This window comes from Asparagus officinalis, chromosome 3 (assembly GCF_001876935.1).
Source record: "Asparagus officinalis chromosome 3, Aspof.V1, whole genome shotgun sequence".
Lineage (NCBI taxonomy): Eukaryota > Viridiplantae > Streptophyta > Magnoliopsida > Asparagales > Asparagaceae > Asparagus > Asparagus officinalis.
The window spans coordinates 94,242,947-94,262,333 of NC_033796.1; positions in this window are offsets into that span (position 1 = coordinate 94,242,947).

Genomic DNA, 19,387 nt, shown 5'->3' on the forward strand with positions numbered 1-19,387 from the left:
TGCCCTCATCTTCTGATACCTCTCTACTATACGGAGCCAAGCCTCCTGCTCTGTGGTCCTATTTGGGACTGCTAGAGGAATGGCTGTAGGCGCGACCTCTGGAGGTCTCTCTCTGACAGGAACGGCAGGTATCCCCGGCTGCTGAGCTACCGGTGGTGGAGGTGTCCATGGTGTTATATGAGTAGTCACCAACTCCTCAATGGCTGTCATCCGGGCGATAAGAGGAGCCATGATGTCCACTAAATACTGAGGAGCCTGCTGTGGCTCGGGTGGAGCCTGCTGAGGCTCGGACTGAGCTGGCTGCTGCTCCGATGGAGTCTGCTGTGACTCCGCCTGGGTAGCTCTCCTGGTACGGGGTCTACCACGTCCTGCCATCTCTCTGCTCATAAGGAAATAAGAGTTTATGAGTCAAAATAGACTTCTATAAATAGCGTATCACAATACAATTTTCACAACATATAGTATTTGCACAAATACTTTAAACTTATACAAAAATAGTTGTCATAAAAAAAAAATTTCTCAAATTTTGAGATATACGATATATCGTCCTCACTCATACTAGGAAATCCTTACGGACTCTATACATGAATCCTAGGAAACTCTATCCTACCTCCACGACTCGACACAGGATGATCCTAAGGATACTGGAACTAGAGCTCTAATACCAACTGTGACGCCCCTGGGTTCACACAAGGCTGCAGTCCAAGGTGAAACCAAGAATGTCAAACCTGCTATGCACCACACCGTGCAATAACATGTTTCACCATCACAATTAACATCTATCTAGTAGAGTCAACAACTGGTGTAGGTACAAAACAGGTAAGAGATAATACAAGGAATACTGATAAAATGATAATAGTCACATAAATATCTCATCATCCAACAATACAGAAATACATAGTCAATATCTGAGTAGATAAACGGAAATACTCAATAAGTCTCAAATACAAATATCTGACGATAAAGAGATAAGGCTCAGCCTTTACAATTTCTAGAATAATACCCTCAAATGTCTAACCTCACTACAGTGGAGCCCAATGAAAATAATACATAGCTAGAAAGTAAAGCTGAACACTAATGTGGTCCGCTATCAACCTGCGGCTCTCCGTGTTCCTGGCTCGTGACCTGAAAGGGGGAGGGACAACGAGCGTCAAAGCGCTAGCGAGTAACATCACAACCAACCCCAAGGGAAAAGGGCTCGTTGTATAAGAAAATACAGATAATATATATAATAGATCTAAAATCATTGATCCTACTAAAGAGGGTTTTAGTATTTAGAAGTTTACAACACGAGCATAGGTACGTCGAGCGAAATAATCCAAACAAGGAAACCCTCATGTATATACCTTGTATCTCAGATTGTAAATCTCTAAACACCAAACCCGAGGTTCTAGTACAGAAACAATAAATCAAGAAATACAGTTAATCTCAGAACAAATTACAGTGCCATGCCATAGCTAACATGAATGTCATGTTATTACTTACATAAGTGTCATGCCAACATCATGTCGTGAACTTCCGTGAAGAAGTCATATGCAGGGTTAAGAAACTATGTCCAAATCAGGAACTATTTATGTCGTAGTTTTCCAAACTCATAGATTAAGTGGCGAATGTCCAACACGAGGACTGGAATGAATTTATAGTCCAACACGAGGACTTCCATGGATTATAGTCCAACACGAGGACTTCTATAGATTTTAGTCCAACACGAGGACTGTGAAATGGTGAAAACATTACTGGGGTACATAGTGAGATCTACCTATATCAAGTCATAGTCAAATCAGTATATATATCCATAACTGGTACCCTCAGGTCATCTGTCGTGCCTGGGTACATAGTGAGACTAAAAACCAATGTCAGATAGTCCAGTCAAGCTCTCAAACATGAGTGAAATGTTCAAAATACCCAGAACAGGAAAAATTTTACAGACAGTGCGTCGGTCGACCGACTCGGTCGCGACTCTGCTCTACGAGCCAGGCGGTCGACCGCCGGGAAATTCGGTCGACCGGAAGGACGCAGCGGTCCGCGGTCGACCGCCACGGTCGACCACGCAGAGGGCAGACGCTGCTCTGCCCTTGCTGCGCGCCCTGCGGTCGACCGATGCGGTCGACCGCGAGACAGACGGAACCCAGGTTTGTGTTTCTGTCTAGATCTGACCTGATAAAATGCAATATAGCAGATTGAAATGTCTTTAAACAGGTAAATAAAGAAAACTTATACATTGAGGATTCATTATCAAGATCCCAAACATGGTTAAACATGATCTATGTATAGTTAATCAACAAAAACAGGGTTTTTCTCCTTTTTAAACATATTCAGATCTGGGCCTCTTTAACAGAAAACGTTGGTGAGTTTTTTAAAGCAGATAAAATCCCAAATCCATATTCTATGCCACAATACTCTATTAGCTACTTTAAAATACGAATTTGGATCCATAAAAACCAATAAAAACTCAGTTCTTGACATGAAAATGAAAGGGGTGGGGGTTGGGTGAGAAATTACTCGCCTTTGGGTGTTGACGAAAGCCCTAGATCTGCAGGAGGTTGATCCACTTCGCTGAAATCTCACAGACCTGCTGACAATCCTCTAAACTGCTCCCAGGTCACCAAAAGAGAGGATTAGGGTTTAAGGGAAGAGAGAGGGGGCTAGGGTTTTGATTTCAGAACTCAAAGAGGCTCTCTCAAGAACAGTAGCATATATATCCACTCACAACCCGACCCGAAACCCAAAAGACCCGAAATAAAACCGCAAAGAAAACAAAATCTGGAAGCTCTCTGACTGCGGTGCGGTCGACTGACGCGGTGGTCGACCGCGCAGCACAAAAATGCCTGCTGCTGGGAATTTCACACGCTGGCCATAACACTCGATTTCTCTCACTTAAAATCACTTGTTGGGTTCTCAAACACAGATAGTTACACTCATATGACATATATATGTGTATATATATATTATTCATCACAAGGAAAATACTTACTATTAATAATTCACATATATTTATTGTAGAAATTTTCGGGGTTTTACATGAAGGTGGCGGCGACTCCTAGCATGTTGAGTCGTTCGGGGCTTCTTTATCGGGCCCAAACATTCTTGAACTGGAGCTTTGCATCCCTCATCGGGAAGTGGACCAAGGCGCTCCAAAACTGACCTCCTTCTTCGGGATGATTCTGCGGGATCTCTCGGAGTAGCTACTGGAATTATCGGTGATTCAGGTTGGTTCGCCGGAAGTTGAATTTGCATTGAAGGTTGCAATGATTGTTCCTTAGCCTGAATCGCCGCTTTAGACTTTGGCCTCCATACTTGGTGGATTGGTGGTGGCTTCTTGGCCACTTCCTTCTGCAATCTTCTACGGGCTTCTTGGACTTGAGCCCGTGCCTGCGCTAAAAGTGCGCGGCGCTTGTGAATGCGCTCATCAAGTGTTGAAAGATTCTGTTTGACATGGATCCATTCATTCGTTGGCGGCTTGGAGGAGCTGTCATTCATTGTTTGTTGAGGCTGTTTGCCTCTCCTGTTCTTCAGATCCGCGTTATAGCGGATTCCGTCAGTGGACTCCATTGCCTTTGCGAATTGCCGCGCCAAGCGTTGACGTCGCCTCTGGCGGGCTTTCTTTGAGAGAGTCACTACACCCTCAGCGGTGGAGGAATTGGCGAGAACAAATTTGACCTAGTTGGAGGTCGGTGGAGCTTCACCCGATGCATCTTTGGCATCAACTGGGGTGAGAGCTTCGTTGGCATTCTGCACTTCTTCGTACCAACGAACTTTTCTCCTGGAGGAGAACTTCTTGGACTTGCGGGGGGAGGTGGATCCGGACGAGGATGACAGATACTCCTCGAACTTTTGTTGGTCGAATTCATACTCGACCTCCTCCTCGACCGGGATCGAGATCCGTGGCTACGACGCAACGACCTCGGCAGTGAGATCGGTGGCTCCCACTGTGGTTGTTCGCGGGGAAAACTGTTTTCTTCATTGAAATAATTGTCATCTTGGATTACAAAGATCCGGTCTTTTATAGATCCGGTTACAACTAAATCAAAGAAAAAAAAGTAAAAATTACAACTTTCCTCTTGTGAACAAATCGCGAGCTCCTGTTTTGCGGTCGCTCGCTTTGGTGGGTTCTTTGCCTGCGCCGGGGTTAATCCGTGGACCACCGCGCGATCTAGATCCGGTCGGATCTACACGATTATACGGGTATGATTCCACGAAGGGAATAATAGCCGGGAGGGATTAGTCCACCAAGGGAATAATCGCTCGGATCTCGAGATCTAAGACCAAGCTTAGATCTGGAGTGTGATCTCGTGTAGATCTCAGATCTGTTCTTTCTTCCTCTCGAAATCCTGCCTTTTCTGACGTGGATGCTCGCCGAGGATCAGATTCGAATGAGCAAGTCTTCAGGTCTTCAAAGCTCCGAGTTCACTCTTCAATCCGGCAGAGTTTCGGCTCTTGAAAGTTCGACCTCTGAAAATGAACATCTCTAGGCCTATTTATAGGCTCTCAGGACAGTGGCTGCAAAAAGGGAACTAGCATGCGGATTATCTAAATCCGTTCCGCATGTGACGTTGTGCTGAAGGAATAAACTCCCTTAGACTTGATGCTACAACTTTGAATATGTAGACTTTGCCATTGTTATGGGAATAGGCTACCCAGCAACGTGTTTTAGATGCTGGCTTATCCCTACTTAGGCTTCGGGATAAAATTCCCCAGAATCGAACTCTGGTGTCTTTTTCTTCGGAGAAAGACTAAACCGGCGACGCGTGTTAGGCGTCGACATATCCTTTCTTAGGATTCGGGATGAAATCCCCCATGCGTGTAAGGCATGGATTTTGGTGTTATTAATAACAACCTGCCACAATGTTGAATATGTGAACGGGTGTTCTTTTTAACGGTTAAGAACTAACCGGCAGCGCGGGTTAAGCGTAGACTTATCCTTGCTTAGGTTTCAGGATAGGATACCCCAGAATTAAACTCTGGTGTCTTTTTCTACGGAAAAAGACTAAACCGGCAGCGCGTGTTAGGCGCAGACTTATCCCTGCTTAGGATTCGGGATAAACTTCCTAGGATGAATCCTAAATTGATAAATTTTGGAAAGATCGGTGCGGGAAAGGAAGAATTTTATATTCTATTTCCCGGTCTTCTTTTAGGGTGAAGGCAAACCCGAATAACAAGGAAGGAAGAATTTTATATTCTATTCCTTGATTCTGGAAAGGAAGAATTTTATATTCTATTTCCAGTGCAGAAGAAACTAGGAGTGGGATCTCTACTCCGAGAATCTGGAAAAATCTAGATAAACTTGCCTTTTATAGGATCGGTTATCTAAACTAAAAAATGAGTTCTTCGTTTATCGAAGTAAAACTTCAACTTAGGTTATAACCATGAGAAGGTTTAAGCAAAGAGAAGAAGAAGGGAGTTCTTTCGTTTATCGAAAGGGGACTCCGAAATTAAAGTGGACCTCTTGTTCATGGAAGGAGTCAAGAGAGCCAGAAAGACATTTTTAGTGGACCCACTGTCAATTGTAATTGATCAGTGAGGGATTTTGGTGGTGAAAAAGATTTTGGGTTATCCTCTAGAATATTAAGTGTAATATTTTTCAAGGAACTTCCCGGTAAATGGGTTATCCTGAATGTACTAGGGATAGTACTTTTTCAGGAACTTCCCATTTATTGGCATTAATTACCTGGTGCCTTCTTGAGTAATCAGGCGATATGCGCCATTTGAATAGACTGTGTCTATCACAAACGGTCCTTCCACTTGGGTTCGAATTTACCTTTCTTCTTGGAGGTTAGGATTATCGGTCGGCAAGCAGCGAGGACCAGATCTCCTTCCTTGAAGCTTCTCTGTCGGACCCTTTTGTTGAAGGCCCTAGATATTCTGGCTTGATAGAACTCGATGTGTTGTTGAGCCTCTAAGCGCTTTTCATCCAACCTCTCGAGTTCTTCGAGACGTTTTTGAACTCGATGTGTTGTTGAGCCTCTAAGCGCTTTTCATCCAACCTCTCGAGTTCTTCGAGACGTTTTTGATGATGTTCTTCTGTCGTCATCTCATCTCGAGTTCTTCGAGACGTTTTTGATGATGTTCTTCTGTCGTCATCTCAGTTGCGAGGGCGATCCGAAGTGACGGGATTTGAATCTCCAAAGGCAGCACAGCTTCACATCCGTATACCAACGAGTACGGGGTGGACCCTGTAGGTGTGCGTATGGTGGTGCGATAAGCCCAGAGTGCTTCACCGAGTTTATCGTCTCAGTCTCGTTTATTGGTCTTCACGAGCTTTGACAGGATCTTAATGATCGTCTTGTTGAAAGCCTCAGCTAGTCCGTTTGCGGCGGGATAATAAGCTGTCGACGAAACATCTTCAATTTTGAACTTGTCACAAAACCTGACAAAGGCGTTGCTTATGAACTGTGGACCGTTGTCATGAATGATCCGTCTTGGCACGCCGTGTCGGTATATGACATGATGCTTGATGAAATTGATGACGTTGTTCGTCTTCACTTCTCTAAGCGGAATTGCTTCAGCCCACTTTGAAAAATAATCCGTGATTGCGAGAATGAATCGATCGCCTTTGACTGAAGGGGGAAAAAATAGGACCGACAATGTCCATTTTCTTGTTTAGTTTAGAGAATGGTTGGCATTTCCCAGAAAGATTCGAGATGAATCGCCGGATGTAAGCTAAACGCCCTTGCAATCCTCTGAGTTCTCTTAGATTTCTAGGAGGTTGCAGTTCGTGTATCGCCTTCACTTTGTCAGGATCGATATGTATACCTTTAGTGGTGACGACGAATCCAAGGAATTTTCCGCTAGACATCCCAAGGAAGGATTTAGTAGGGTTCATCTTCAATTGATGGCTTCGCATGAGATCGAACATCGTCTTCAAGTCCTTGATGTGATCTTCTTTGTTGCGGCTCTTTACAACCAAATCATCAACGTAGCACTCGACTGTTTTCCTGAGATGTTCTTGGAAAATCTTAGTCATTGCTCGTTGGTATGTGGCGCCTGCATTCTTTAGACCGAATGGCATCACCGTGTAGCAGAATACACCAAGGGGCGTTCTGAATGCTGTATGCTTCTCGTCATCTGGGTGCATCTTGATTTGGTTATATCCTGAGAAACCATCCATAAAAGACATTCTCTCAAATCCGCATGTATTGTCAATAATAACATCCGTGATTGGGAGAGGAAAGTCGTCTTTTGGACATGCCGTATTCAGATCCCTGAAGTCGATGCAAATCCTGATCTTACCGTTCTTCTTCATGACTGGAACGATGTTGGCTAGCCAATCTGGATGTTGTTCCTCTCGGATAAATCCTGATTCGATTAATTTCTTAACCTCTGCCTCGATGGCTTCCATAATCTACGAACGAAACCGTCTTTGCTGTTGCTTGACAGGTTTGGCATCCGGCTTGATATCGAGGTGGTGCATTGCCACTTCATAATTCCATGCGAAGACGTCGATATATTCCCTGATGAGAGCAATCAATTCCTCCTTCTCATCTGGGGGAAGACTGTCGCTGATGAATATTGGCTTTGGGTTGGCCTCATCACCCATGTTAACTTGGACTATTTTATCTTCAGTGGGGGGTTCCCTCTGTTCGAACCTATCACCATACTGCATGTTCAGGTGATGAACCCACGGGTCTTCCCACGTTAGCATTTGATCGTCGTCTTCCATTGTGGACGGATCAGCTGTAGCCATGTTTGCCATTAGGGATTTGAATGCCTCCCCTAGACTGGTATCGGAATTCCCAGCTGAAGAATCAGAAGAGTATCCGTTCTTAGTTTTGTTAGAAATTTGATCGATAATTTGCCAACCACATTCATCATCAGACGAGGAAACATAGCCTAAGCCTCGCCCGTATTTATAATAATCCTCGGGTTTCCCTTTTGGTACATATACCGCTTTGGCTGGATTACGAGGACCTCGATCGAAGTATAAACCTTCTCCGAGTGTGAAATCGTACCCCTGCTTCTCCATGAGCTTACGCGCTTCCGGACTATACTTAGATAAATGTCGACCAGGTTTGTCATCATCTTCATCTTCACTTAGGAAATGATCTGGTAACGGAGAGCTTTTTCCTTTACCATAAATTACTTCTTTTGCACCTCCTATCTTGTTTGGGATGATCATGGTTGTTCCAAAAGAATGCTGGAGGCGTTCCTTTGTTACATAGGACGACCGAAGCGGCATATACAACTCAGGATTATCATACAGCTCTTTTATCACATCATCAAGAGACAAGGAGTACTCTAAATCATCTTTTATTGCAATATCGGCAAGTTGCCAGTTACAACCTCCATCTGACGATTGTTCATCGTCAAGATTGATTACAAAGGGTACAATGTCATTTAAAACAAACCCGCCATTGTAATCGAATCCGGCTTCAGAATCAGCTTCTTCTCCGCTGTCTGTGCCCTGGGCCGATGGTTCAGTATCGGATTCGTTACCATAAAGGAGAGAATCGGTGAAATAATTCTCATACCCCTTGAATGGTTGCTTATCCGCGACCACCGTCCTAACCTCATTGTCAGTGTCGACATACTTCAAACACTGATGGAGAGTAGAGGGAATTATCACATTACTATGGATCCAAGGCCGACCCAATAGTAAGTTGTACGAAGTCTCCGCATCGATCACATAACACGTGACTTCTGTCTTCAGATCTCCCATCTGGCACTTCACCCGGATCTTACCCAAGGGTCTTGACCCACTAGTGTTGAATCCATAAATAACAGTGCCTGTGGACGCCAACTTGCTTACTGGGATGCCGAGGAAATGCATCAATCGAAGCGGCATAATACTCACAGCAGAACCCGGATCCACTTGGATTCGGTTGACTTGGCTGGAGCCAATGTATCCGACGAAATATAACGGCCGATCGTGGTTCGAATTCTTCGTCTGCATATCTTCTTTGGTGAAAGTAATGCAGGGAAGGTTCTTAGTCGCTATGTTGCACTGTTGACTCAGCGGTTCTGGCTGTTCAGGTATCGGCTTGACTTGAGTCAGAAATACCTCTGCATTGGCCAAAGCTTCTTGTAGGGCCTCCCTGGTTTCTTTGGATAATCGCAGCAACTCATACAGCGTTATCCGTGCAGGAATGTTGGCTAATTGCGCCATAATGTCGAAGCTATGCGGAGTCTTCGAGCTTTCCGGTTTGTCTCTTCCAATTGGACGACTGAAACGAGACTGCTTCGGATTCTGTACCTCTTGGGGATTCTTCTCTTTTGGTTTATTCACCGGTTGTCGTAGAGCTTCTTTACCCGGTGTGGGACTTGCAATCACTCCCATCTCCGTGAGAGTTTTGGCTGGTCCCCGCTTGTTCACCCCCTGCTCACTAGGTGGCGGATAATTGTAGTGGTATTCATTTCCGCTCCGTGTCGCAAAAGCTTCTTGTTCTTCTTCAGAGAGCAGGAAAGTGGAGATTCTTTCGTCATCTTCCCCTGGGATAGCAGAGACTCCATAACAAGACTTCCCTTTTCCTTTAGACTTCCTCCCGGATGACGAACCGGCCCATTGTTCATCTCCAATCAGATCTGGATGAACCCAAAGGATTTCGCCATTTGGGGTTGTGTGCGGCACAAGTCCCTTTTGGCGCTGTCCGTGCGGATCGTCATTCACCGTCTTCATCCCGACTTTGGTGACGCGTTTTGGCTCGAACCAAGTTGTAGGCACTGACCCAAAACTGATTGACACTGCGTTGGCCCCCACATTCTTGGCTGGTTTCGGGGTTATGACTCCTACGTCGATTAACGCCTGGATCTTGTCCTTGAGGTGGTAGCATGATCTCGTAGGGTGGTGGACCGCTCTGTGGTACGCGCAGTACTTTGGATCCGTCACTTTGCTGGCCCCTTCTTGATCCACGATCGCCGGCAACTGGATCTTGTTGTTCTCCAACAGGTATTTGAAGATGCCGGGAACTTCATCATCCTTGAAGGAGTACACTTTAGGAAACCTCGGCTCCGCAGATTTCTGCTTCTGAGGCCGTTGTTGCCATTGTCCTCGAGATTGTTGGGGTGCTTGTTGCTGTGGCTGCTGTTGCTGTGGTTGCAATTGAAAGGTTTGATTAGCATCAACTGCATTAGCTTGTGCCTTACCTTTCCCCCGTGGGTTATCCGTGCTGGAATATTGGCTAGTTGAGCCATTATATCGAAGACTTGCGGAGTCTTCGAGCTTTCCGGTTTGTCTTTTCCAATCGGGCGACTGAAACGAGACTGCTTCGGATTCTGCACCTCCTGGGGATTCTTTTCTTTCGGTTTATTCACCGACTGTCGTCGAGCCTCTTCGCCCGGTGTAGGACTTGTAATCACCCCCATCTCCGTGAGAGTTTTGGCTGGTCCCCGTTTATTCACCCCCTGCTCACTAGGTGGTGGATAGTTGTAGTGATACTCATTTCCGCTTCGGGTTGCAAAAACTTCTTGTTCTTCTTCAGAGAGCGGGAAAGCTATGATTCTTTCGTCATCTTCTCCTGGGATAGCAGAGACTCCGCAGCAAGACTTTCCTTTCCCTTTGGACTTCTTTTTGGATGATGACCCGGCCCATTGTTCATCTTCAATCAGGTCGGGGTGAACCCAGAGGATTTTGCCGTTTGGAGCTGTATGTGGTACAAGTCCTTTTTGGCGCTGTCCATGTGGATCATCATTGTCTTCATTCCCACTTTGGTGATGCGTTTTGGTTCGAACCACGCTGTGGGCACTGATCCAAAGCTGATTGAAACCGCGTTCGCTCCAACATTCTTGGACGGCTTCGGGGTTATGACGCCTACATCAATTAGCGCCTGGATCTTGTCCTTGAGGTGGTAGCACGACTTCGTAGGGTGATGGACCGCTCTGTGGTATGCACAATACCTCGGATCCGTCACTTTGCTAGCCCCTTCTTAATCCACAATCGCCGGCAGCTGAATTTTTTTGTTCTCCAACAGGTACTTGAAGATGCCGGGAACTTCGTCATCTTTGAAGGAGTACACTTTGGGAAATCTTGGCTCCGAAGACTTCTGCTTCTGAGGCCGTTGTTGCCATTGCCCCTGAGCTTGTTGTGGTGCTTGTTGCTGCTGCTGCTGTTGCTGCTGAGGTTGCAATTGAAAGGTTTGATTAGCATCAACTGCATTAGCATGTGCCTTACCTTTCCCCCGTGGGACGAAATTCTGTTGCGGAGCATTATTCGCCTGTTGGCCTCTCTCCGCCTTCTTTCTTCTGAGGAATCGCTCGGTTTGCTCTCCTCGGACCTTTAGATCCTTCCATGTCTTGGACGGTGCTGTCCCCATTGCTTCCAACACATCCAGCGCGAGGTTGTTGTGGCATCTGGAGGATGAATTCCTCGGTGATCGGGTCCTGACAGTTCATCGCCTTGTTTCGGAACCTCTTGACGAATGTGTCCACCAATTCCCCGTCTTTCTGCTTCTCGTCCAGCAACGACCCGATGGATATCTCTGTGTCGTCGTCGAAGAAGTTGGCGAGGAATTTGGTCTCCATGTCGTCCCAGCTGTTCACACTACCTGGCTTGAGGCGGCGATACCAATCGAAGGCGGCTCCGCGAAGAGTGCCGACGAATGACCGCACCATCAGAGGCTCATTACCGGAGATTACCCCCAAGTGCGATTTGAAGTAAATCAAATGCTGGGTGGGTGAACCCATCCGATTAAATGGCGTGAAGTTAATTAGATTGAACTTCGCCGGATATGGGATTGATTCTCATTCTCTTGGGTATGGACAAGGAATGCCCGTCTTTTTCATCTCTTGAGCGGAAATCAATGTATTGATTTTGCTCTCGAGATTTTTAATTTTCAAGTTTTCATCAGCGTTTTCACTAGCATTCTCGTTACCACCCCCTGCATTGACGGGAGGATTATTGGTATTACGAGCTTCATTCGTATCCTCGTCTTCCAGATTAACCGGGTTACGACGACTTGGCTCGCCTTGCTGGTTCGTCAATGCTTGGATTTGTTGGTCATGCATTTCTCTCATGTTTTGCATGGCCATCTGCATTTCGAACCTGAAGGTTTCCTGTTGCTTAGCTAAGGCGTCTTCAAGCATTTTGGCCACTTGCTCCGCACTTATCATAAGTGCCTCGCGGGGTTGTCCCTCGCTGGATACCGTATTGTCTGATGCGACCGCGGAGCCGGTATCAGATTCTTCATCTACTGAAGGGCGTCTTGTCCGAACCCTACCATAGGTTGCTCTCTTGATGGTTCCGGACTGCAGACGGGTTCTAGGCTGGGATGCTTTCAGAATCGATTCGAGATTATCTCGCGCCGATGTCCCTCTGCTGGTCATGTTGGTGGTGACCCTCGGAAATTCTCCCTCTTCAACCACCGTTCTTCTTCGTCGAAAACGCCTAGGCCTTGGTTTCGGCGTTTCAGTACTGAGCCTTTCGAAAACCGAAACTCGTTCGGGGACCGCCTTGATGCAGCTGCATTCAGACAATACTGCCCGAATAAGTTTGGAACAGGGGCAATGAGTTTCCTGTTCTCAAGGACTCCTTTTCCTGGTTTTATTCGTACCCCCAGCACGATAGTACAACTCGTCTGTTTGACGATCGGAGTAACCTATCGTGTGTTGGCACGACTTCTCAGGTATAACATTATCGTCATCAGACGATAATGTTTCCTTCTGAGGGGGAATTGCTTTCTTCGGGCTTTCAAAAGTCACGCGCCTCAAAACATGCCTTTTTGGGCGTGAGTTCTCGACGGGCTCTTGGACTTCAATGCGCAAGTTGGTGCGCATGACTGCCCTGGTCTCTTTGTCATGTTGGAGGTGACGGCGACCCCCAGCATGTTGCGTCGTCCGGGGCTTCTTCATCGGGCCCAAACGATCTTGGACAGGAGCTTTGCCTCTCTCATCGGGAATCGGACCGAGGCGCTCCAAGGCTGGCTTCTTCCTTTGGGACGATTCTGCATGATTTCCCGGAGAAGCTGCTGGAATTATCGGTGATATGGGTTGTTTCGCCGGTGGTTGAATTTTGGTAGGAGGCTGCTTCGGCCTCCACACTTGGCGGGTTGGTGGCAGCTTCTTGGCCACTCTCCCTTTCTTCAATTCCTCGGCCTTCTGCACAAGGATTCTTGCTTGTGCAAGTAATGCGCGGCGTTTGTGAATCCGCTCTTCGAGTGTCGAACGATTCAGTTTGACCCGGATCCATTCGTTCGGCGGCGGCTTGGAGGAACTGCCATTCTTCAGTTGTTGAGGCTGTTTGCCTCTCCTATTCTTCAGATCCGCGTTGTAGCGGACCCCGTCCGTGGACTCCATCGCTTTGGCGAATTGCCGCGCAAGGCGTTGACGTCGCCTCTGGCGGGCTCTCTTCGAGAGAGTCACAACGCCTTCAACAGTAGAAGCGTTGACGAGAACAGGTTTGACGCGGGAAAAATCGTGTCTTTCTTCATTATTGATTCCATTGCTATCTTTAAATAACAACTTTTTGAGTTACAAAGATCCGGTCTTTTTTAGATCCGGTTACAACGAAATCAAAGAAAAAATAAAAATTACAACTTTCTCCTTTTGAACAAATCGCGAGCTCCTGTTTTGCGGTCGCTCGCTTTGTGTGGGTTCTTTGCCGACGCCGGGGTTAATCCGTGGACCACCGCGCGATCTAGATCCGGTCGGATCTACACGATTCGACGGGTATTATTCCGCGAAGGAAATAATAGCCGGGGAGGATTAGTTCACCAAGGAAATAATCGTCCAAATCTCGGGATCAAAGGCCAAGCTTTGATCCGGAGTGTGGTTTCGTGTAGATCTTAGATCTGATTTTTACCTCTCTCGAACTCCTGCCTTTTGTGATGTAGACGCTCGCCGAGAATCAGATCTGAATCTTCAAGTCCTCAAGTCTTCAAAACTCCAAGCTCGATCTTCAATTCGGCAGAGTTTCAGCTCTCAAAGTTCCAACCTTTTCAAATAAACAACCCATGGCCTATTTATAGGCACCCAGATCTGTGCCTAGGCACAGATCTGGGCTGAGGTGGCTCGGCCACAAGTGACCGGCCACCCCTGGGTGGCTCGGCTCATGCCGAGCCACCCTGAGGTGGCTCGGCTCGGCCACCGAGCCACCTCAGGGTGGCTCGGCTTGGGCCGAGCCACCCTGAAGTGGCTCGGTTTCGGCCGAGCCCCTCAGGGTGTTTGGGTTCCGTCGTTTTGTCGTTTGTTCCCATTTTGTCGGTTGACTTAGACTCTGATTTGTTGATCTGATTTGGCAGTAAATCTGATTCCTGATTTGGTAGTAAATCCGCTTCTGAGTTCGAGTTCGAAACCGATCTTGATTCGGTTGTGATTCATCCGAGTCCACTCTTGTTTGGATGACTCGTTGATTCCCCGAACCGTTGGCTTGATTCCACGCTCGAATGGATGTATTCCGTTGTTTGCGTGCGATTCGTCAACCTCGTCGCCTCGTTGGTTCGTCGGTTTGTGCCGAGCTATGCTAAGGGACCTATAAGCAATTTTATATGCCTACAATAACGGCACTTGATTCTCACCATGACTATACACTAGCTCACTTTTCTCAGGCACTGTCAATGTGAAAGTCCTAGGGATATCATAAAGGTCATAAAGCTGCACAAGATCATCCATGTAGATCTTCGAGCAAATGAGTCTAAGGAGAACAAGCTTCTCCTCATCACGGCCCATGGTTGAAGCTTGAGAACAAGAACAGAAGCAAAACACGCCTATTAAAGCTTGAGAACAAGAACAGAAGCAAAACACACCTATTAAGCATCGATCCTAGCAAAGGACACCGGCTCTTCCCAAATGCCTTGCGAAGGAGAACAAACAAGGAAACCTATTCAAAATCCTAACTTTTGAATTGACAAAAACTATAAAAACTCAGCTCCAAAGGGTGAAGCCGCGGCCTCCTCCCTCTCGAATGGTTGGGTAGTCGATCTACCCCTAGGAACCCTAGATCTCTTGGGAGACATGGCTAAAGTGAGGCTTTGGCCGAAATTGAAGAGGAAAAGCTAGGGTTTTGGAAGAGAACTCAAAGAAAATCTCAAAACACTTAAGATATAAAGCCCTAACCTAGGTTTTGATCAAGGATTATGGGAAATCAAATCTTGGTAGAGAAAAACAAAGGGGAAGAGATCAAAACTCGAGAGCAAATCTCGAAACCCTAGGATAAAAACTCACCTTTTGATCAAATTTGAAGAGGAAGAGGAAGGAAAGGGTTTATAAACTCTTTTACTAGGGTTTTGAAGAGGATTCAAACTCAAGAAGGCGGGCAAAGATGGCCTAAAAAGACTAAAAGTTCAGACTTAAAAAGACAGCCGACTCGAGTGACCGACTTTGTGCGAGACAGTCGATATTGTCTCGCACATGCGAGACATTGTAAATTGTCTCACATCATGTGAGACAGCTCAAGCGATCTCACGTGAGGGGTCAAATTGGTGTGCATTCGATGCATGTTTTTGTTGCATCATCGACTCATTTCAGTACATCTATGATACTCCAATGAGTATATGAGTATAAACTGCTTCATGAACCTCTGACTGGTATACGAGGTTAACCTGCTCCATAACCTTTAACTGGTATACGATGTTAAATTGCTCCCTACACTCTGATGAGTATACGAGTATAAACTACTTCTCCACGCTCCAACGCCTTAAGAGCTTAAACTGTATAAACTCCAGCTACATACGAGTATAAACTGTGGTTGCACCTCAGAAGTCAACTTTCAGCGACACTCTAGCAGTTACACCAAGATCCAACACACATTTTGACTACTTCATTCTAAAAGTTCCCCCAGAAGACCAACACACATTGTGATGGGTTCTTTCTAAAATTATCCTTGGGAGTTCAACTGCAATTAAGCTACGATCCCCTTATAAAGATGACCAGTTCAGTATCAACTTAATGACATGAGCTAATTCAACCTCTCAAAAGTCAACATATAAGCACCAGTTCCTATTTTCAACATATGATCGGTGATGTTGCAGTGCCAGAAGTTAAGAAACTGAAGCCGCTTATAGGTCCTTCTATATAGTCCAACGTTAGGCAAAAGCAGGGCCTATCTTATCTAAAGTATTTTAGACTCCTCGATAAAATATTGAGGAGGCTGAAAACTTAAGAGTGGGTATTTGTAGGTGTCAAAAATTACCTATAGGTCCCAAACACGACTCAAGACAGAGAGAATATGAAGAACGTCATCATCTAAGTCAGAGAAGATCATCCAATGTAAAAGGAAGCAAAAGGAGCACACAAACCAAAAACTTGAAGGAACTTGGAGCTATCTCACAATTGGTGAGACAGACTCTACTGTCTCACATTACCAATTGGTGAGACAGACTCTACTGTCTCACATTACCGAGAAAGTGTAGATTGTCTCAGATATGCGAGATAGTGATAGTCGTCTCACCAATTGTGAGATAGTTTTCATATTTTCTGATAGTTTTGTTAAGTTTTACGGGGACCATGTGGCTCTATAACTGCTTTGAAATATTTATTAACATTAATGGATGGTTCTGTGAAATATGCCCACTACCCATGGAAATTGGGGAATTTAAGACAATTTAAAGTAGTAGGATGGCAGTTACAAACCCTTGTTACTGTTTCCTTTGACTGAGATAGTGGACACTGTCTCATCCAAAGGAGACAGTGTCCAAGTTGTTGTTTGTGACCTATTTGGTAGTTACGGCTCCTAATTGCTATAAATACCCCTTGGCACACTTGTGCATGGGAGGAAGGGAGGACTAAGGTAGAACCACGAAGCAGAGATGACCACTTGGCAAACTTTGAGAACAAGAGAGAGTTCTTCATCCACTTTAGGAGTCTTTCAGTGTTTCCTTGAGTTCAAGCTTTGACTTGTTCTTGAGAAGAGTGTTCATCTTACTTTGTTAAAATATTCACTTTAGTTCTTGTTGCCCCATCGAAACGTTAACTTTTCGCCTTCTTTGTTGTAGGCGTCAAAAATTTCCTATGGGTTCCCCGCACATAGTTTGAGATGATGAACATCATTATCTGAGTCAATGAGGATTATCTAATATCAACAAATGTATAAAGCAATTTGACCAGGCGTACAAGTTAGCGAGACGGTCAAACAGTGATGAAACAACTCGATCGAGAGTTATATTTCGACCGCAAAAGATGAAGCGTCAATCGTGTCTTATCCACTCCATGTGTGATCCACCTATGGAGGTTGTAGATCTCTTCTCCAGCTTTCTAACATACTTTGAATCACGTCGTTCTAAAATAGGATCAGAAAGATACGACAAAAATAGTCAAAAAGCGAAAAACAGCGTCTCGGCCAAGGACAAGACACATTTGTGCCTTGGCCAGGACCGAGATAGTCTCTTCCTGGCCAAGACAGTCTCGGCATGGGGGCTATCCTAGCCACGAAAATACTGTTTCATGTTGTTTATTCAATGTTAACTGCCCCGATTTTGATCCAAAGCCTCTCCAACTAATTTGGAGTTATCTTTGAACATGGTTAAGTAGTTATAACTTAGGATAAAATTAAATCATTCGTTCTTATTTAAAAAGTAAGCTTCTAAAGCCTATAAATACAGTCCTAGGACATTCATTTAAACAGATCCAAAATTCTCAAGCCTAGGCAAAGCCCTGTCGAATTGAAGAGTAAGGAGCATGAATTTTAGAGAGGAGGAAGTGACCTTGGTAGGTTCTTCAGCATAAGGAGGGGAAGAGTTCAAGAGATCTGCATCCGTTCATCTATTTTCTTAAGATCGTACCTAACTGCGATTCTCAAGAAGAGTGATTATCTTACTTTGCCGAGATAGTTACTTTAGTTTCTTACCTCCTTTGCGAGGCAATGAAATCTTTATATTAGATCTGATTAGTCGATGGTCCATGGATAAACTCTGGCACAGGCTAAGATCTCATACAAACAGTGGGTGATAAACGTACGTTGTGTGTGTTTTAAGAAAGTTGTAATTTTTATTTTTATTTGTTGAGATCATTGTAACGACTAAAGTTGTGATGAGTCCGTTAATAAAAGAACTAACTTTTCACCAAAACATACTGGGAATGGTTTTCAATTTGCATATATTTCTATATTTGTCAAGTAGAGTGACATTACTAAGGTATTTTTCATAAGGAACGTGTTCAGGAAAACTACCCCTACTGACTCTTGTTCATTTTAGTAGATTTATGATAACAAAGATCGAACTCATCTAAAAAAAATAACCTTAGAAATTGAATCAAAAGATATGAAACCCTAGAATTGAAACAAGAGAACAACCAGAGAGAGGAAGAGAGTGCTATAGTGATTAATTGACTCGAGGAGAAGCTCGACAGCGGCAATCTTCCTTAAAAGCTACTTGGAGTCAACTGGAGCTCTCTTGCGGTCGCCTGAACAGGAGGAGAACACGAAGCTAGGGTTTTGGAATGGGAAAGAGGGATGAAGGAAATGGGTTTTAGGATTTTAGAATATATATATATATGAGGGAAAAATGAAGGTCTAAGATTGATTTGTCATAACAATCAATGGACAACAGCAAACAGCTCTAAAACGGGTCGGGTCTGAAAGCAATAATTTCCAGATATTGAGAACTTGAAAGCCCAGGATCGCTTGATGGCCGGTCGACCGAACAAGAGTAGTCGATCGACTGAAATGCAAGGGTCGGTCGACCGAAACTGGTGGGTCTGTCGACTTACATTGACCTGGAGCTCCTATGCTTAAAATAAAACTTGATAAAACATCCATTTTTCTTTGTTATGATATTTAATAAGTATTAATTCAATCAAAAACTTCCAAAACAACACAAAATATTTTATTTATATAATATATAAAGTATATTCATAAATTAAAAATTAATTTAAACACAAATCATCATTTAAAAATACATGAAAACAAAAATTCACGAAATAAATAAAATTAATTTTGTTTTGGCTCTGAAACATTTTTGGTGTCGAAGACTTAGGAACATGACCCCTATTATTTAAGCTCAAGCCCTTGGGTTATGATCTCATTTGGGCCCATTTTGTGTATGAACATGGTCAAAATAAAAATTATGCAAATGACCTTTTCGATTGCAGTATGTGTAATGAAAGGGTTAAAAAGATTTGCGTTAACCTTGTGGTTGTGCACGGGAATCATTTGCAAAAGTAGATGGTTCTTTGAAATGATTTTACAAAAGAGAAACTGTTTTTAAATCAAAACAAAATTTGGTCAAATGACCAAAATGACCACAATAATCACACTTATACACATGATATTAACACTTCTTTCACTGAAAAATGAGTCTCCTAGACTCGACCAAGATTGTGGGCTAATAATACCCTTATCGGATGACTTTTTGCATGAGGATTCTGGCCCCTGGGTGATTCTTGTGAGTCCCTTCATGGATCTCTCTAAGAACATAGCTGGCCTATGTCGGTGGGAGACATCAGAGATAAGGCCACACACTACTGCTAGAGTGTGACATTCACTAAAGCTGGTTATCGAGCATGAGATATCATCAAGCATTTCTCT